At 42.4% G+C, this 21,270-nt stretch overlaps 1 protein-coding gene across 1 annotated transcript in view; it reads left to right on the top strand.

Moving 5' to 3' along the window:
• Positions 1–5,791: 5,791 nt before the first annotated feature.
• Positions 5,792–21,270, top strand: part of tns3 (tensin 3) — a 47,040-nt gene continuing 31,561 nt past the window's right edge. Inside the window, exon 1 of the mRNA XM_079875971.1 lies at positions 5,792–6,055. The gene's annotated coding sequence lies outside the window, so the exon portion shown is untranslated. The remainder of the gene's footprint in view (positions 6,056–21,270) is intronic.

Genomic DNA, 21,270 nt, shown 5'->3' with positions numbered 1-21,270 from the left:
TCTCTCCACTGGTGTATGTTAATGACTAACCCAAGCGTAAGCCAGACTCATGACAGTGGAGATGAATCAATGAGGGATGTGATAAGAGAGGTGGATGAACTGGACCCGTGCGGGTCAAAGAACAGTCATGAGACTCATCCACAACACAGGCCCTGTTTACTGCTGGTATAAGATGTGTTTTGGTCGATCGGATCACAGGGAGACACATTCCCGTTTACACCTGGTGTTTTAATCCGTCTCTTTTGTCCACTTTAAACCACTTCTGTCCTGATTTCTTCGAGGGAAGGGTCTATGGGCGGGTTAATGTATGGGTATTTTTAGATCTTTCGATCTAATGGACGAAATAATCTCATGCAAATTACCATACACATGAATGCAACTGGAGAAAAAAACAAAACACACGGAGAGCAGCAGCTTAAGTTTCTCATCTTCAAACCAAACTTGGGTCTTCAGCCGACAAAGTATAAATCCCGTCTGGCTAGTACGCTTCCCGTAATGTTGACGCATTAGGTCAGTAGGCAGAGAGTAGGCGTTTTGCAGGTCTTTTGTGGCTGTTTGCAGGTCATTCGACCACATGAGTGTTTGCACTATGAAAGCAAGTCGAATGCATTTTCGACTACCTCTGGAAGTTGTGGAAAGTGGACAAGCTCAAAACGTTTTAGACCTTGTCTACACCTGTATTTAGCGTCGTCTACTTATGATCCGATCGACCAAAACGCATCTTAATACCAGCTGTAAACAGAGCCACAGTGTGTCAACAAGCCAAACCATTCATTCATTAGTTGTACTTACATCCATGCTGCTGTTTTAAAAGCAATAAGTAATAATGTGCAATTGGAATAGCATTTGTACATAGAAGTTGTAACATAGCAGTATGTGTCAGCTCTCTGGACCAATGAACCGTATTTTTAAGTCTTTAAAGGGGATCTATTATGCCCTTTTGCAAAGTCTTGATTTTGATTTTGGGCTCTACTAGAATAGTTTACTTTTCGAAGTGGATCTCTGATGCTGCGTCTTGGTGTTGATGCTATGGGGAACGCCATCAGCATGACCGGTGTCACATGTAAACACACAGCGATATTCATTGACAGACGGTAGTCCAGGACATTGCACATGGAGTGCCTGTGAGGATAAATGGCTGTCCGAGTTCAAATATTGAATATCAATATCAAGCATCAAATATTTCGTCTGCAGGTGCTGTTTGTTTGTAGCACGTTGTTTTAGAAAGTCCATGTCTCTGTGTCCTCGTTTTATAACACCTGAGGACACCCATGGTTTTTGCATTGTCTGCTTGAGAGCGGAGCAGGGTATAGCGCTCACAGGTCGGGCTGGCAGAGAAATTTGAGAAAGGGATTTCGCTATCTCAGTCCTATCTTATAGGCTCTGCCGATCTTCTGGATCCGGAAGCCTGCTCTTTGGCATCTTCTGATCCAGCAGAGAGCATGTTGCTGGCGGCGTCTAACTCTAAAGGAGTTTGACGTGGTATGAGGGGGTGAAGAGAGTGAGTTTGTTGAGCTCAGCCTTCTGTCAGCCCCGCATATCAGGAATTGTTGGATGTAATGGCTTGCGCCATAGCCAGGATGAATCTGACCTGGTCACGTGAAAAACAGGATCTCACTTCCGGTAGACTGGATGAGCGATTTCTGGTGAGCCATGATCATCCCTCCCCCATGAGCCTTACTTTTCTTCCAGATCTTCTCAACGAGATGGAGAAGTCCTGGAAGAAGCCATCCACGTTTGAGAGGGAATGTCTCAAGTTGTTTATGCAACCTGGCAGGGGCACCGCTAAGGGGCTGGGGGTGGGAGAGGAGTTTGGACGATTCCAAGGGCCCACACACCTTTGGGGCCCCTAGAGATAGATTTTATTAATGGAATGGGTAGGGGGCTTGCAAATTGCTAGCGGCTCCCCTGCAACCCGGTTCCCTGAGAAGGAGAACAAGATGCTGCATTTTGTTGCCATGCCTTAGGCTTACCTGTGTGTCTCCTTCAGACGAGAGTTGAAGGTGGGAGGGGAGTTTGGATGATTCCAAGGGCCCACACCAGTGGCGGCTGCTGGTCTTTCAAAGAGGGGAAGCTCATTTTCGGCCTACATCATAAAAATTGTCCATTTATTTATACGTAAATTCTGCCCAACGTTCCTTTTCAAGAAAATGCTCTGTGACCCTGTCGTTCCAACTAGGTGTCTTTTCCAGTGACTTGACCAGTGTCCTCTCAATGGCCAGCAGAGTTAAATATAATTGTATAAATGTAATAATATAATAAAGGAATAAATAACAATATAATAAAGTATAATAATAATACTACTAATAATATATAGGCTATTTTTAATTATTTTAATAATTATTGTTTTAATTATTACAAGTAATATTATAAAAAATATAATAGGATAAGTAATAATATAATAAAGGTATAAATGTATAATTGTGTGAAATGTATTATGAAAAATGGCTAGCAATTTCGACAAGCAAATACCAAGAAAGAGGTAGCAGCAGTTTGTCTTTTGACTATCTCTTGAAAAATCCGCGATGGGATTGAGCTCGAATAGCTTCAGCGGCAGCGACTTTTTATTGTATGAAATCGCTGTCAATCAAAAGGAGATGCAGCCCCTCCAATCATCACGCGGAAGCCCGGAGTCCGGGCCAGCCCACTCCTCATTCACCCCCAGAGACGCTGAGCTTCCGTGGGCGGGACATAATCGCAGCATTTATCCAATGACCGTCTAGTTTCGAAGCACTGAAAAAAACTGTTCAGAGCAGCCCCACTGAAGTCAATGGACGCTGGGCTTCAACAGGGAAATGCACTGTGACGCTACGGGAATGTATGAGAAGGAGATCGAGTCAGCTGACCTGCTGTATGTAGCTGATTCTGAACGAACTCGTCTTTGAGATGAACGTTTTCTAACGCATTTTTAGTCAATAAAATGTTAATACAATAGTACAATTTGACCATTAATTTTTTTGACATTATAGGGGAAGCCGAGCTTCCCTTGCAGTCTTAAAGAAATCCCCACTGGCCCACACACCTGTCTCTATGAAGCCCCTCCTTCTGAAAAGCACACTGTGCTCTGATTGTGTTTGGGAACTGTCCCGCCCCTTACCATAACCGCCAGTTTAACACACTACTAACTAACTCAACCAGGCCCGCCCCTTTATTCTGCGTATTAATTATTATAATGAGGAATATTGTGACGTGTTCGTTTCAGGGAGTTCAGAAACACTGACACTGATATAGAAAATTACTCCACTTGGAGTGACTTTGTGCTTTAGAACTTTACACATTAAATAACTAAAAAAAGTAAAATAAGACTCCCTTAATTCCTTTTTTTTTTTTTTTTTTTTTTACCTTTATTTAACCAGGAAAAGTCCCATTGAGTTACAGTAACTCTTCTCCCAGGGAGTCCTAGCCAAGACAGGCGGCCAAAAAAGTTTAAAAAAAATACATAAAAGACAGGACAAAGATTACACACTACACCACAAATCTCTGTACACTATACACACACAAACAAGACATTATACTTAACATAAGCAAATGCAGACATACAATTTAAAGGGTACCTAGTTAAAAGCAATTACACCGTTCAGTCAAGAGTTGACTTTAAAAGGTTTTTAAAAGTATTAATAGATGCAAGTGATTCTAGATTTAAGGTGTTTTGGACTTCATTCCAGACATTTGGTGCATATGATGAGAAAGCTTTTTTACCAAGTTCTGTTCTTGTTGATGGAATAATTAATAGTATTTTTTTTGACAACCTTGTCCTGTAAACACTATTTTGGTAAGTAAGCAAATTTGAAATGTAGAGGGGTAATTTACCCATTAGTGCTTTAGCAATACAAATCAATAAATGGACTTTCCTTCTGAGGGCGAGGGAGGACCATTGTACAGTTTCATACAGAGTGCAGTGTTAAACGTGTCTCAAACCTGTCTTAGCTTGCACACAGCAGACATTAATATCAGGGCAGGAACACCTGACGGCTGCAGTGCTGTCAGCTCACCTGTAGGTGGCGTATCGCACACAGAAGCAGCTCATTCATCAGGGTTAACTATAGCCTACACATGAATCAGTGCAGGAACAAGACATTCACAAGCAGATCAGCGTCTCATGGGCTGTTCTCTGATGTCTGGAACCGCGGTAAATCATTGACCAGTTATCAGAGATCACCACACACAAAGCCATGTTATGTAATGCCACATTCCTGTGCCTTCGGAAGACCAATGAACGGCTGTCTTCAAGTGTCTGGCCCGAGCTCATGTGACTAACAGCGTTCGGTTACACCTACAACAATGAACAAAATGTGAACGCTAAAGTTATATTGAGCCAGAGGACGCTTGTATTACTGAGATGCTGCTCTTTAAAACCTCAGGAGACTTAATCCTTGAGGAAATAACAATAGACAGACATGAGACATAGTTGGCATCCAGATGACATCTACACTGCACGAAATGATGTTCTTCCTCAGAATGTTTGTCTTGTTTTCCAGTACAAACATTCTTAAGTAAAGATACATTTACTGGAGAAGAAAAATGACTGAAGATATCAAGTCTTGTTTTCTGGAGAAAAAAAGTTTCTTCTTAAAATAAGAACAAATATCTGCCAATGGGGTCAGAAAAGAAACTTAATTCAAAGGGAAAACAAGTTTATTTTTCTGACTCAATTGGCAGATATGCTTTCTTGTTTTAAGCATAACCACTTCATTGTGATAAATTTTTTCAAAACACAAAACCCAATGTCGCAAGAAATTTGCTCCTCAAGTCTAGATTTAAAAATGTTTAGATATGTGTACTGAAAAACAAGACAAAATACTGAGAAACTAATTTTTTTTTTTTTTTTTTTTGCAGTGTATAGAGCTATAAAATAAGTCTCATCTGATGGAAAATGTGTAGTGAGTTTAGAATGTGAGCACAGATTTGAGACACTGTTGAGATCTTCTGAAACATATGTGAGATTATAAGACACATCTGAGGCCTCCACATGATCTCAGTGCTGACAAACAACTGGAAGGTTACAGGTCTAACTTGCAAATTTCTTCTTTGTAGGGAAGAAATTTAGAAAAAGTGTTAATTTTTTTATATTGCATATATTTTTTAAATACATATTTTTAATGTTGTCACATTTTTATTCTTATTATATATTTTTTTTATTTTTTTTACATTTCCTTTTTAATATTTTTAAATATATAGTTTTTTTGTTTGTTTGTTTTATACATTTTTATTAGTTTGTTTCCTTTTGGTTGTAATTTGTACAATTTTAAAGTAATATTTAAAAAAAACTAAACATTTTGTTATATTGTACTTTTTGTTTCCTATTAGTTTCATCTTAGTTTTTAAATACATATTTTTAATGTTGTCACATTTTTATTTTTATACATTTCCTTTTTAATATTTTTTAAATATATAGTTTTTTTTTTGTTTGGTTTTTTTTTTTTTATTAAAAAAAACAAAACTTTTTATTTAGTTTGTTTCCTTTTAGTTATAATTTGTAAAATTTTAAAGTAATATTTAAAAATTCATGTTAAACATTTTGTTACTTTTTGTTTCCTGTTAGTTTCATCTTAGTTTTTGATGTGTTGCTGAAAAGATGACAGTTTTTGTGAGATTGTTCCTTGTTGAATGATGTGACAATGAGAGCTTGTGTGTTTCTAAGCACATCATATTGATGGTTCAGTGCGTTTGTGTTTGTCTTGAATATCTCATTCGGCCGATCAGTGTGAGTGTGTGTGTGGAGGAATCTGCTGGTATTGTTGGAGTCCCTTCCCCCATCCTCGTGTGTGTGTGTGTGTGTGTGTGTGTGAGAGAGGCAGGGAGGCTCATGGGAACAGCAGTGGAGGGAGAACGAGAGCAGAGGGAGGATCCGTCTTTCTTTTCACTAACTCTGGATCTGAGTTGGGAAGAGACTAATGAGAAAGCAATGATCTGCTCGGAGATCTGGACTAAAGTTTGAGACTTCAGCACAGACGGCCTTCAGCAGATTTACAACTAAACTATGACAACGTGAAGTGAGATTCCTTTCCCTCTCATCTCACAAACACAAGACCAGCCAACTCTCCAGCAAGCCAAGGTAAGCAGCAGCTCTCTCGCCCGCTCTCTCTCTCTATTCTCATGAATCAGTCTTCACACTGCGTTCAGGGCTTTTATTGGTTCTGATGACAGCTGTATTGAGTGGCTCAGATCTGTGTGTGTGTGTGTGTGTGTGTGTGTGTGTGTGTGTGTTCTCTTCCAGAGCTTCATGAGTTTGTCACATCAGAGGGTTTCCCCCCCTAAAATCTCAAGACACAAATGAGTCAGTCGTGTCCCTGCTAACAAAATATATGGTCTAAGAACATGATGAAAATTATTAAGTTATGAAAATGTAATTTCTGAATGTTTGAAAAAACGTGTTTTCTAGGTTATGTGAGTGTAAAGGGAACATTCCATTCCATTATTCAGCAAACATTATAGGACGTTACTTTTAAATGTTCTGAAACAAGTAGAAAAAATTAAAAAACATAAAACAAATGTCCATCTAAAACGTTTCAGATAAAGCACTCCATGAATGATGCATCAATAATGTTTTTGTTCTAACATTTTAAAATCATTATTAAAGGCCAGATAACTTTGAACAAATGTTCTATAAGAGTAGCGGACGAGCGTGTGTTCATAACTCTGAGAGAAGGTTATGTGAAGTCCTGTTAGCTGATGGTCCAGATAGAGTTCTGGGTTCTGGTTTACCCCTTCTCCACCAAGGCAGTGCTGGTGCTGGTTCAGAGCCAGAGCCTAGTTTCAAACCAGTTATTTGTCTTTCGACTCCCAAAGCACCAGCTCTGAACCACGAAAAGTGGTTCGTAAGTAGACCCAAAACATTGCTGGTCTAGAAGTAAGAACCGCTTGCGTCAGGGGTTGGGGGCGGAGTTATCGTGACCAACAAGACGAACACAAACTTGTGAACGCCATTTTTTAAATAGCAGCTAATCGAGTTAATAGCAGCTCGATTGTAATCTCCATCTATGCACGTTATGGCGAGCTGCACGAACGCGCTGGATTCGCCGTGTTTGGATGCCGATGTCAGGTTCGCAAAGGCATGAGCATCAATAGTAACGCAACGACCGCCATTGTTGATGGAAGGCTTGTTGGAGATGCATCGGAGCAGCGCGGACCGATCGGAGCTGCGGGAGTGTGTGGAGAACATACGACTCCTTGTGCTTTTGGACCGCTCTCGCAGTGCTTCAATGTCATGCGCCGATCGGTCTGCGAGAAGCCGAACCATCTCGAACAAGCCTGGTGTGTTTGTGTGTGGCACTGCCGCGCTAGCATTGCTGGGCAACATGAGATGTATTCAGTGACGTAAGATCTGGCTCTGTGGCGGCTCTCTGGCCTGCGGAAAGGCAAACCGGTTTTGAGAAGGCTCGTCAGTGGAACCAACTCCGAACTGGCAATAGCTCTGGCTCTGAAATAGCACCCGGTTCATGCTGGTGGAAAAGGGGTAAAGCTAAAGTTCTACTAGAGTTCTGCTAGAGTTCTGCTAGAGTTCTGCTAAAGTTCTGCTAGAGTTCTGCTAAAGTTCTGCTAGAGTTATGCTAGAGTTCTGCTAAAGTTCTGCTAGAGTTCTGCTAAAGTTCTGCTAGAGTTCTGTTAGAGTTCTGTTAGAGTTCTGTCAGAGTTCTGTTAGAGTTCTGTTAGAGTTCTGTCAGAGTTCTGCTAGAGTTCTGCTAGAGTTCTGCTAAAGTTCTGCTAGAGTTCTGCTAAAGTTCTGCTAGAGTTATGCTAGAGTTCTGCTAAAGTTCTGCTAGAGTTCTGCTAAAGTTCTGCTAGAGTTCTGTTAGAGTTCTGTCAGAGTTCTGTTAGAGTTCTGCTAGAGTTCTGTTAGAGTCCTGCTAGAGTTCTGTTAGAGTTCTGATAGAGTTCTGCTAGAGTCCTGATAGAGTCCTGCTAGAGTTCTGCTAGAGTTCTGCTAAAGTTCTGCTAGAGTTCTGCTAAAGTTCTGCTAGAGTTCTGTTAGTGTTCTGTCAGAGTTCTGTTAGAGTTCTGTCAGAGTTCTGTTAGAGTTCTGCTAGAGTTCTGTTAGAGTCCTGCTAGAGTTCTGTTAGAGTTCTGATAGAGTTCTGCTAGAGTCCTGATAGAGTTCTGATAGAGTTCTGCTAGAGTTCTGCTAGAGTCCTGATAGAGTTCTGATAGAGTTCTGCTAGAGTTCTGCTAGAGTCCTGATAGAGTTCTGCTAGAGTTCTGCTAGAGTTCTGCTAGAGTTCTGATAGAGTTCTGCTAGAGTCCTGATAGAGTTCTGCTAGAGTTCTGCTAGAGTCCTGATAGAGTTCTGATAGAGTTCTGATAGAGTCCTGATAGAGTTCTGATAGAGTTCTGCTAGAGTTCTGCTAGAGTCCTGATAGAGTTCTGCTAGAGTTCTGCTAGAGTCCTGATAGAGTTCTGCTAGAGTCCTGATAGAGTCCTGCTAGAGTTCTGCTAGAGTTCTGCTAGAGTTCTGCTAGAGTCCTGATAGAGTCCTGATAGAGTTCTGCTAGAGTTCTGATAGAGTTCTGCTAGAGTTCTGTTAGAGTTCTGTTAGAGTTCTGCTAGAGTCCTGATAGAGTCCTGATAGAGTTCTGCTAGAGTTCTGATAGAGTTCTGATAGAGTCCTGATAGAGTTCTGATAGAGTTCTGATAGAGTCCTGCTAGAGTTCTGTTAGAGTTCTGTTAGAGTTCTGCTAGAGTCCTGATAGAGTCCTGATAGAGTTCTGCTAGAGTCCTGATAGAGTCCTGCTAGAGTTCTGTTAGAGTTCTGTTAGAGTTCTGCTAGAGTCCTGATAGAGTCCTGATAGAGTTCTGCTAGAGTTCTGATAGAGTTCTGATAGAGTCCTGATAGAGTTCTGATAGAGTTCTGATAGAGTCCTGCTAGAGTTCTGTTAGAGTTCTGTTAGAGTTCTGCTAGAGTCCTGATAGAGTCCTGATAGAGTTCTGCTAGAGTCCTGATAGAGTCCTGCTAGAGTTCTGTTAGAGTTCTGTTAGAGTTCTGTTAGAGTTCTGCTAGAGTCCTGATAGAGTCCTGATAGAGTTCTGCTAGAGTTCTGATAGAGTTCTGATAGAGTCCTGATAGAGTTCTGATAGAGTTCTGATAGAGTCCTGCTAGAGTTCTGTTAGAGTTCTGTTAGAGTTCTGCTAGAGTTCTGATAGAGTCCTGATAGAGTTCTGCTAGAGTCCTGATAGAGTCCTGCTAGAGTTCTGTTAGAGTTCTGTTAGAGTTCTGCTAGAGTCCTGATAGAGTCCTGATAGAGTTCTGCTAGAGTTCTGATAGAGTTCTGATAGAGTCCTGATAGAGTTCTGATAGAGTTCTGATAGAGTTCTGCTAGAGTCCTGATAGAGTTCTGCTAGAGTTCTGCTAGAGTTCTGATAGAGTTCTGATAGAGTTCTGCTAGAGTCCTGATAGAGTTCTGCTAGAGTTCTGCTAGAGTCCTGATAGAGTTCTGCTAGAGTTCTGATAGAGTCCTGATAGAGTTCTGATAGAGTTCTGCTAGAGTTCTGCTAGAGTCCTGATAGAGTTCTGCTAGAGTTCTGATAGAGTTCTGCTAGAGTTCTGCTAGAGTCCTGATAGAGTTCTGCTAGAGTTCTGCTAGAGTTCTGATAGAGTTCTGATAGAGTCCTGATAGAGTTCTGCTAGAGTCCTGATAGAGTTCTGCTAGATTTCTGCTAGAGTCCTGATAGAGTTCTGCTAGAGTTCTGCTAGAGTTCTGCTAGAGTTCTGCTAGAGTCCTGATAGAGTTCTGATAGAGTTCTGATAGAGTCCTGATAGAGTTCTGCTAGAGTCCTGATAGAGTTCTGATAGAGTCCTGATAGAGTTCTGCTAGAGTCCTGATAGAGTTCTGCTAGAGTTCTGCTAGAGTCCTGATAGAGTTCTGCTAGAGTCCTGATAGAGTTCTGATAGAGTTCTGATAGAGTCCTGATAGAGTTCTGCTAGAGTCCTGATAGAGTTCTGCTAGATTTCTGCTAGAGTCCTGATAGAGTTCTGCTAGAGTTCTGCTAGAGTTCTGCTAGAGTCCTGATAGAGTTCTGATAGAGTTCTGATAGAGTCCTGATAGAGTTCTGCTAGAGTCCTGATAGAGTTCTGCTAGAGTTCTGCTAGAGTTCTGCTAGAGTTCTGATAGAGTCCTGATAGAGTTCTGTTAGAGTTCTGCTAGAGTTCTGATAGAGTCCTGATAGAGTTCTGCTAGAGTTCTGCTAGAGTCCTGATAGAGTTCTGCTAGAGTCCTGATAGAGTCCTGCTAGAGTTCTGCTAGAGTTCTGCTAGAGTCCTGATAGAGTTCTGATAGAGTTCTGCTAGAGTCCTGATAGAGTTCTGATAGAGTCCTGATAGAGTTCTGATAGAGTTCTGCTAGAGTTCTGCTAGAGTTCTGCTAGAGTTCTGATAGAGTTCTGATAGAGTTCTGATCATTAAGATCTTGGTGAATCTGAGCACAGTTGTTTGTTTGGAGACTCTGTTGGAGTCAAGCTTCTGTTTCTCAGGAGCAACATCTGAGACATGAGCAGAAGTGTGTGTTTGCGCTCACTGTCTCTCACTGCAGGAGGAATAATGGAGGCTCGGTGTTGATGTGTGTGTGTGTGTGTGTGTCCTCAGGGTTGGGCATTTAATGACAAGTGCTGCGAGAAGCTTTACTCCAGGAATGTTCAGTGTGTCTCCACCCACCCATCCACACACACACACACACACACACACACACACACACACCCTTCACTGCCATCACAGCCACTTTCATTGATAAATCTCACTGGAGATCCTCAGTTTGGCCCAAGAAGAACACTCTGTCGAGTGTTTGTGTTGCAGTGATAAATCACAGTCCCTCACACACACACACACACACACACTTACACACATAAAGAGAAACACATGTACAGCAGTGCAGCGGATGATACAGAGAGAGTTTGAAGGGTTAAAGAGCTGGAGCTGGTGAAGGAGAAGCAGAAGCTCACTACGGGAAGCATCCGGGAAAACTGACCAGTGTGTTACACACACACACACACACACACACAACAGTCAGAACACGTCCTCACCTGAGCTTCATCACTGATCCTTTACAGTATGAACCTGATCAATACATCATCTAGTGAATGAGGCTGTGATTGAGTGTTGATCTGAGATACACATGAGTGTGTGTGTGTGTGTGTGTGTGTGTGTGTGTCTGTGTGTGTGTGTGTGTGTGTGTGTGTGTGTGTGTGTGTGTGTGTGTGTGTGTGTGTGCAGCTCCACATCTCTGTATCTGCTTCAGCTCATGCGCCTCATACACTGAAACCAGTGGCGGCTGCTGGTCTTTCAAAGAGGGGAAGCTCATTTTCGGCCTACATCATAAAATTATTCATTTATTTATACGTAAATTCTACGTTCCTTTTCAAGAAAATGCTCTGTGAAAAATGAATGTAATAATATAATAAAGGTATAAATAACATAATAAATTATAATAATAATGCTACTAATAATGAGATTTTTTTTTTATTATTTTAATAATTATTACTACTAATAATAATAATAATATAAAAAATATAAGTAATAATATAAGGTATACATGTATAATTGCGTGAAATGTATTATAAAAATTGGCTAGCTATTTCGACAAGCAAATACCAAGAAATAGGTTGCAGCAGTTTGTCTTTGAAAAATTCGCGATGGGACTGAGCTCGAACAGATTCAACATCAGCGACTTTTTATTGTATGAAATCGCTGTCAATCAAAAGCAGACACAGCCTTTCGACAGACCCTCCAATCATCACGCGGAAGCCCGGAGTCCAGGCCAGCCCACTCCCCGTTCAACCCCAGAGAAGCTGAGCTTCCATGGGCGGGACATAATCGCAGCATTTATCCAATGACCGTCTAGTTTCGAAGCGCTGAAAAAAACTATTCGAAGCAGCCCCATAGAAGTCAATGGACGCTGGGCTTCAACAGGGAAATGCACTGTCTGTGACGCTACGGGAATGTATGAGAAGGAAATCGAGTCAGCCGACCTGCTGTATGTAACTGATTCTGAATGAACTCGTCTTTGAGATGAACGTTTTCTAACGCATTTTTAGTCAATAAAATGTTAATACAATAGTACATATTTGACCATTCATTTTTTTACATTATAGGGGAAGCCGAGCTTCCCTTGCAGTCTTAAAGAAATCGCCACTGACTGAAACACATCCAACGCTTTAGTGCTCTATCATATTTAAAAAGCATTAAGTTATAATTCTTCAGTTATTCTACAAATACTCTGTTATTGCTCTAGTTCAGTGTCTGTCCCTGAAACGAGAAATGGACTGATCCACACTGGTCAACACTGATAATAATCATAAATGTTTCTTGAGCATCAAATCCTCATATTAGAGTGATTTCTGAAGGATCATGTGACACTGAAGACTGGAGTAATTATGCTGAACATTCAGCTTTGATCACTGGAATAAATTACACTTTACTATATATTCACATAGAAAACAGATGATTTACACTGGAATGATATTTCACTGTTTTACTGTATTTTTGATCAAATAAACTCAGCTTTGCTGAGCAGAAGAGACTCTTTCAGATTAAAAATCTTACCGACCCCAAACTGTTCACCGTTAGTGTGTGTTCAGGTGTCTGTCAGAGGCACAGATGTAAACGTGTGTGTGTGTGTGTGTGTGTGTGTGTGTGTGTGTGTGTTCACCTGTTCTCTCAGCTGCTTCAGGTGTGTATTCAGTAGGACAGCAGGATTGTGAGCAGTCAATCACAGCATCTAACGCAGGTTGTTGTGTGTGTGTGTGAGAGAGAGAGATCTGACCATCTGCTTCTCTGCTGTTTCTTATGAATATAAATCCTGTCTGAATCAAATCCTATCAAGGGTTGTTTCCTATTTCTTCAACCATGGCCTTCTTGGACGTCCCGGATCACAAAATTACATTCTAGCAACGTTTTTCTAACATTTTATTAACATTATTTTGGAATGTTCTCTGAACATTTCAAAATGTCCAGTTTTTTAAATGTTTTAAAAGCGTTTCTTCTTGGTTATATGATTGTTAAGGGAACATTCCATTGTATCATTCTTCATAAATTATGGGAAAATTACATTTGTATGATCTTTGAAACAAGTAGCAAAATTTAAAGACTGTTAGATGAACGTCTGACTAAAATATTTCAGGACAAAATGTTCCATGAACAATGTAAGTAATTGTGTAATCCATGTTCCCCGTTCTCTGTTCTCTGTTCTCTGTTCCCTGTATCATCTTTGTACTCTTTTAATTAATTTTATAACTGTATCATATATCTATTTTAATTTCTTTTAGAACTGCTTTCATTTTCCTTGCTTTTTATTTTGTGATAATTTTAATTCCTTTCTGTAAAGCACTTTAAACTGCCATAGTGTATGAAATGTGCTATATAAATAAACTTGCCTTGCCTTGTTCCCTGTTCTCTGTTCCCCTTTCCCCGTTTCTGCGTTACCTGTTCCCCGTTCTTCCTTCCCCATTCTCTGTTCCCCGTTCCCCATTTCCCATTACCCGTTAACTGTTCCCCGTTCCCCATTCTCTGTTCCCCGTTACCTGTTATCTGTTCCCCATTCCCCATTCCCATTCTCTGTTCCCAGTTCCCATTCTCTGTTCCCCGTTACCTGTTATCTGTTCCCCGTTACCTGTTAACTGTTCCCCGTTCCCATTCTCTGTTCCCAGTTCCCATTCTCTGTTCCCTGTTCCGTGCTCTCTGTTCCCCTTTCCCCTTTCCCCATTCCCCGTTCCCCCTTCCCCTTTCCCTGTTCTCCGTTTTCCATTCCCCCTTACCCCTTCCGCTTTCCCCTTTCCCTGTTCCCCCTTCCCCTGTTCCCTGTTCACCGTTCCCCCTTCCTCTTTCCCCGTTCCCCCTTCCTCTTTCCCCGTTCCCCCATCCTCTTTCCCCGTTCCCCCATCCTCTTTCCCTGTTCCCCCATCCTCTTTCCCTTTCTCTGTTCCCCATTCCCTATTCCCCTTTCTCCGTTCCCCATTCTCCATTCCCCGTTCTCTGTTACCTGTTCCCCATTCTCTCTTCCCCGTTCTCTGTTCCCCGTTCTCTGTTCCTATCCCCGTTCCCCATTCCCTGTTCCCCATTCTCCGTTCTCTGTTCCCTTTCTCTGTTCCCCATTCCCTGTTCCCCTTTCTCCGTTCCCCATTCTCCGTTCCCCGTTCTCTGTTACCTGTTCCCCATTCTCTCTTCCCCGTTCTCTGTTCCCCGTTCTCTGTTCCTATCCCCGTTCCCCATTCCCTGTTCCCCATTCTCCGTTCTCTGTTCCCTTTCTCTGTTCCCCATTCCCTGTTCCCCTTTCTCCGTTCCCCATTCTCCGTTCCCCGTTCTCTGTTACCTGTTCCCCATTCTCTCTTCCCCTTTCTCCGTTCCCCATTCTCCGTTCCCCGTTCTCTGTTACCTGTTCCCCATTCTCTCTTCCCCGTTCTCTGTTCCCCGTTCTCTGTTCCTATCCCCGTTCCCCATTCCCTGTTCCCCATTCTCCGTTCTCTGTTCCCTTTCTCTGTTCCCCATTCCCTGTTCCCCTTTCTCCGTTCCCCATTCTCCGTTCCCCGTTCTCTGTTACCTGTTCCCCATTCTCTCTTCCCCGTTCTCTGTTCCCCGTTCTCTGTTCCATTCCCCGTTCCCCATTCTCCGTTCTCTGTTCCCTGTTCCCCTTTCTCCGATCCCCGTTCTCCGTTCCCTGTTCCCCTTTCTCCGCTACCTGTTCCCTGTTCTCCATTCCCTGTTCACCTTTCTCCGTTCCCTGTTCCCCTTTCTCCGTTCCCCATTCTCCATTCCCCGTTCTCTGTTACCTGTTCCCCATTCTCTCTTCCCCGTTCTCTGTTCCCCGTTCTCTGTTCCTATCCCCGTTCCCCATTCCCTGTTCCCCATTCTCTGTTCTCTGTTCCCTTTCTCTGTTCCCCATTCCCTGTTCCCCTTTCTCCGTTCCCCATTCTCCGTTCCCCGTTCTCTGTTACCAGTTCCCCATTCTCTCTTCCCCGTTCTCTGTTCCCCGTTCTCTGTTACATTCCCCGATTCCCCATTCTCCGTTCTCTGTTCCCTGTTCCCCTTTCTCCGATCCCCGTTCCCTGTTCCCCTTTCTCCGCTACCTGTTCCCTGTTCTCCATTCCCTGTTCACCTTTCTCCATTCCCTGTTCCCATTTCTCCGTTACCTGTTCCCCTTTCACCGTTACCTGTTCCTTGTTCCCTATTCACCTTTCTCCATTCTGTTCCCTTTTCTCTGTTCCCCGCTCCCTGTTCCCTTTTCTCTGTTCGCTGTTCCCCGTTCTCTGTTCCCCGTTCCCTGTTCCCTTTTCTCTGTTCGCTGTTCCCCGTTCTCTGTTCGCCATTCCGTGTTCCCTGTTCTCTGTTCCCTTATCTCTGTTCGCTTTTCCCCGTTCTCTGTTCCCTTTTCTTTGTTCGCTGTTCCCCGTTCCCTGTTCCCTTTTCTCTGTTCGCTGTTCCCCATTCTCTGTTCCCCGTTCCATTTTCCCTGTTCTCTGTTCCCTTTTCTCTGTTCGCTGTTCCCCGTTCCCTGTTCCCCGTTCTCTGTTCTTTTTTCTCTGTTCTCTGTTACCTGTTCTCTGTTCCCTTTTCTCTGTTTGCTGTTCCCCGTTCTCTGTTCCCTGTTCCATGTTCCCTGTTCTCTGTTCCCTTTTCCCTATTCCCCGTTCCCCATTCTCTGTTCGCTTTTCCCCGTTCTCTGTTCCCTTTTCTCTGTTCTCTGTTCCCCGTTCCCTGTTCCCTTTTCCCTGTTCGCTGTTCCCCGTTCTCTGTTCCCTTTTCTCTGTTCCCCGTTCCCTGTTCCCTTTTCTCTGTTCGCTGTTCCCCGTTCCCTGTTCCCTTTTCTCTGTTCCCTGTTCCCCGTTCCCTTTTCCCTATTCCCCGTTCCCCATTCTCTGTTCCCTTTTCTCTGTTCGCTGTTCCCTGTTCCCCGTTCCCCGTTCCCTGTTCCCTTTTCTCTGTTCGCTATTCCCCGTTCTCTGTTCCCTGTTCCCTGTTCCCTTTTCTCTGTTCGCTGTTCCCCGTTCTCTGTTCCCTGTTCCCTTTTCTCTGTTGCTGTTCCCCGTTCCCTGTTCGCTGTTCCCTGTTCCCTTTTCTCTGTTCCCCGTTCCCTGTTCCCTGTTCTCTGTTCTCTGTTCCCTTTTCTCTGTTCGCTGTTCCCCGTTCTCTGTTCGCTGTTCCCTGTTCCCTTTTCTCTGTTCCCCGTTCCGTGTTCTCTGTTCTCTGTTCCCTTTTCTCTGTTCGCTGTTCCCCATTCTCTGTTCCCTTTTCTCTGTTCGCTGTTCCCTGTTCCCCGTTCCCTGTTCCCTTTTCTCTGTTCTCTGTTCCCCGTTCCCCGTTCCCTTTTCTCTGTTCGCTGTTTCCCATTCTCTGTTCCCTTTTCTCTGTTCGCTGTTCCCTGTTCCCCGTTCCCTTTTCTCTGTTCGCTGTTCTCTGTTCCCCGTTCCCTTTTCTCTGTTCGCTGTTTCCCATTCTCTGTTCCCTTTTCTCTGTTCGCTGTTCCCCATTCTCTGTTCCCTTTTCTCTGTTCGCTGTTCCCTGTTCCCTGTTCCCCGTTCCCTGTTCCCTTTTCTCTGTTCTCTGTTCTCTGTTCCCCGTTCCCTTTTCTCTGTTCGCTGTTTCCCATTCTCTGTTCCCTTTTCTCTGTTCGCTGTTCCCTGTTCCCCGTTCCCTTTTCTCTGTTCGCTGTTTCCCATTCTCTGTTCCCTTTTCTCTGTTCGCTGTTCCCTGTTCCCCGTTCCCTTTTCTCTGTTCGCTGTTCTCTGTTCCCCGTTCCCTTTTCTCTGTTCGCTGTTTCCCATTCTCTGTTCCCTTTTCTCTGTTCGCTGTTCTCTGTTCCCCGTTCCCTTTTCTCTGTTCACTGTTTCCCATTCTCTGTTCCCTTTTCTCTGTTCTCTGTTCCCCGTTCCCTGTTCTATGTTCCCTGTTCTCTGTTCCCCGTTTCCCGTTCTCTGTTCTCTGTTCCCTGTTCCCTGTTCTCCACGGTGTTGACTGCAGTCTGTGGGTGTGACTCTCGTCGGCTCAGTCGTGTGTGTGTGTGTGTGTGTGTTCCTGTGTGTTTCTTCTAGCTGAAGGCTACAGAAACCTGATCCAGCAGCAGCTTGTTTCCACAGGCCCGGATCACACACACGTGGTCTGGTGTTTCTGTGCCTGCAGGAGGTGAAGCTCCTCACACACACCTTCACCCAGGCATGTGTGTTAGACCTGCGGAGGCACGTCACTGAACACACACCACTGCTGTTCAACCTCAGATCAGGCCTTCCTCTCAATGAAACAACACAGTCAATGTGATTTCCTCTGCTTCAGACACAAACCCCTGATCCTGGGCTTTCAGATCGAATCACTCAGCTTTAGTCTCCTCAAAGCACAGATATTCTCATGGCAAAGTTCCTCTTCATTCTTTGCTTAGGGTTAAAAAGGAGTATGAAATACTCTTGCACTGTGATTTACTGTTAGCCAACATCCCGACGGCGTCCATCCCGGCGTTTAGATGAATATGTAAATATGTGCTGCAAAATAAACACAACAGAAATGACAGTGGTGAGAGAACAGCAGTTCAGAAAGCATCAGATCATAGAGATGCACTGTAGATATGTTTGACCTCGTGAATGTCTCGTCATGTTCATTCATACAGCACTTTATACAATAGATTGATCTAAAGCAGCAGCTTTACACAGTATTAAACATGATAAACAGTGTCTCTTTCAGTTGCTATCACAGCTTCAGTTACTTCTATAAAGCGGCTCTCAGTGTGTTCATGTACTTACTCGCGTCTGAACAGAAGAAATTAACCAGACAAGATTTACACCTCAAAGAAGGCGGAGCCTCAAGCCACACCCACCTATTACATAATTGACACATAAACCACTGGGAGTTCGAAGGTGTCTAGTGACACACAACAACTTTTCCAGAAGGTTCGTTTTGACAAGTTGTTTCAAACTCCAAACGAACTTCGTTTTGGCCTGACTTTGTTCGAGATGACATCACAGCAGTTCATTCTTTGATGTTACTTGACGTATATCAGAGTCTTCAGACTATAAATGTTCTGCCGAAGGTTTTCAGGTCTTGCCGTTTTCACACGATCCAGCTCTTAATAAGCAGAATCAGCAATAAAGATGTCTGTCCACTCATGCCTGGTTTTCTCATGCCTTATTTTTATTTAGAATTTTCACACCACTCGCAGTGATAGTGATTTACTCACCCTCATGTCGTTCCAAACCCATAAGACTTTCGAGCTTCAGAACACAAATGAAGATCTTTTTGATGAAATCTGAGAGATTTCGGTCCTTTACATGTTATCCCACCATTACGATGACACATTGCCATGGCTCAGTGTTTGCTGTATGCAGTGAGCTAGTCTCTCTGAACGCCTCCACCTGTCTAGATCTGATACAGGACTGATGTGTGTCTGTTGATGCAGCAGCAGATCTTACAGGCTCACAGCAGCGTGCGTGTGTGTGTGTGTGTGTGTGTGTAGCGGATCTAGTCCAACAAGACTGAATACAGTAACATTGCCATATTGAATAACAATATTTTGAGAGTTGTGATAACTGAAATAAAAGTCAAGTAAGAGTATTTGAGCCAGTATGAGGTGCTGTCAGATCGGATTTAATCACATTACAAATACAAAATGCTCATTTTATTTGCAAGGCGCAGTTAATGGTCCAGTCTTCAGGAGTGTGCGATATATATATCGTCTGCCATAATATTGTAACTGTTGTTTTAACGGTGTGTAATCTGACATTATCGAGTAAATCCCTCACACACACCCAGACAGCGCACGCATACACTATGTGTAGTCTAGTAGATTAGACTAGAAGGTAGTCTATTGAAATGCTAAAATGTCCCCAAAATTCATCATCAGGCTGCAAAAATGCCACTGTATGGTTTTTTTATATTTATATAATTTAATATAGTTAATCAATATCACATGAAGAGTGCTGTTTTTCTCCAGATATCAGCATGAAAACAAATGTACTATTGATTTTTTACAAGTAAAATTTTTTGCTCTATTTCGCCTACAGAAATAGTTTGAAACAAAGCCACAGGACTGCAATTGCATCTCTAAAACACATGTCGGTGTTTAATTACTGAATGAATCAGCTTTTTGAACGAATCAGTTGAATAAATGATTTAATGACTCACTCATTAAGACAAATGCTTCGTTCCTGAATGAATCAGCCGTTTGAATGGATCGGTTGAATCTCAATGACTCACTCATTAAAGCTAGGGTAGGTAATCCTGTTCAGAAACACTTTTTTTTATACTGGGTGAAATGGTCCTTCCATCCTGAGAGTAGTTAATACATTATGTGTTCAGAAAAAGGAATGAAAACAATCAGACCTCTGTAGCAGCTGCAGGACAGTAAAAACTCTGACCAATCACAGCCACTCAGTCCGAGTGTAAAGAACCAATCAGATGCCTTCAGAGCCAGGAGGAGTGTCTTAGCAGTGTCAATCAAGTTCGCGTACGCGCTGATCGCCCCTCTCTTGCACAGCGCGTACCGTCATTCAAAATCAAGATTGCCGGTGTGCCGCAGCTGTGCTAATGGCGGACAAACAACCAAAACTGCCAATTTCTCGAGTGGAACCTGCTCATACAACAAAGACAGGTAAACGGAAAAAGACCGATGACGATAAACAAGCCCGTCGGAGCGCATTGACTCAGTGTTAAAACTCGCCGCATAACATACAGATAAAATGTCACGCACTGTGCAAAGCAACAATTGAAACCTGCTAATTCACTGGCTTGTCATGTTGCTGAAATAATGTACTAGCAAACCTTATTTAGCATTACATATCGCTAGAATAATTATTTACATAGCCTACTGCAACATTAGTTACCGTTATATTATCTTACTAGCTATTTATAACTCATAGAAAGAGTGCAACGTTATAAAGTTACAATACATGTATTGCATAATACGTAATGATTTGAGGACCAAGTTTGTAGTCAAAGTATGGGCAGGCCAGTCAATGTAAAGCATTTCGTCCCTACCAGTGAATGTGCCATAACTGTTTATCCGTCGTCATCAGTGACCCTGCATGTTTACTAGCCTGCGCGTTCACGGCAGGCTCCGCTGTGGGGGGAACTTTACATAACAAAATACATGTTTAACAGCTAGTAGGCCTAACGTTATATGTTATGAATCTTACACGAAATTCATCTTCATCACAGTGCAACTAATGGAAATGGAAAAACGTGTATCAATGCAACCTGTTTTTAGCTTTGCCTTATAGTTATAACTAGCTCGTTAGCGAATCAAAAAAAATATATTTTAAACTTTACCAATATCGATATGATAGCTTGATAGTGAGTAGGCTACTAAAATAAATCTTATTTGTTTATATTCATAATGATAAAGTTAGATTTTTTTATTACATGTGATTCTGACATGATGCTACATGCACTGCGCTCCTTCCTCTCCGCTCGTCTCAGGTAAATAATGCGTCTTCCAGCTCAGCGGTCGGAGTCGCGCGTTCATGTGTTTTGGGGGCGTGGCTTTGGAAGGACCCCAGAAGGGAGAGGGTGGACTGAATGGAAATAATGAGCTGTCTTTAAAACAGTCGTTAGAGGTCTACATACACTCGATTTTTATACTTTCTTTTTCAGAATACTTACATTTTAATTATGTATTGATATATACATAAAGTTTAAACAAATTTGAAAAATAAGTTTTTTAGACCATTCTTACCTACCCCAGCTTTAACAGTGACTTGCTGCCACCTACTGGCTGTTCATTTTTTAAATCGTTTCAAATATCAATATTCAACGTTTCATGTTTAAATCATCAAAACGTGATGCATTTGTAATTGCAGTTTATTCATTGCTGTCCCTCTGATCTGCATTAAACAGTGTAAATGCATCTAAATCACTTCAGATGCAGCTTCTGTTTCCTCTGCTAAGATTACTGGTGTTGACAGATTTAATTTGATTGGTAAAAGCCCTATTGTGTCTTATTATTAAAATTTAATTTATTGGTTAAATGTAAGAATTTTACACAAAATATTATGCATACATATAATTAGGTTTGAAAAAAATCCCTATAATATATACTGTCCAATTATCGTTATCGATAAAATCCCAGAAAATATTAAGATATAATTTTTTGTCAATATTGCACACCCTACATTAGGGTTGTTACATTTGAATGACCTCTTGACCCCAACACATGAGCCACACACACACACACACACACACACGTTTACTCAGCTATCTAAATGAGTACATTCCACAGGCTTCTACTGTTTTATACACAGCATGTAAAGACTAATCCTAACCAACACACTAACCCTGACAGAAAACTTGTAAGTCTGTAATGTCAACAA

Source organism: Squalius cephalus (assembly GCF_949319135.1).
Source record: "Squalius cephalus genome assembly, chromosome: 7".
Taxonomy (NCBI): domain Eukaryota; kingdom Metazoa; phylum Chordata; class Actinopteri; order Cypriniformes; family Leuciscidae; genus Squalius; species Squalius cephalus.
The sequence above is the reverse complement of the archived record's forward strand: the minus strand, read 5'-3'. Positions and strand labels throughout refer to the sequence as shown.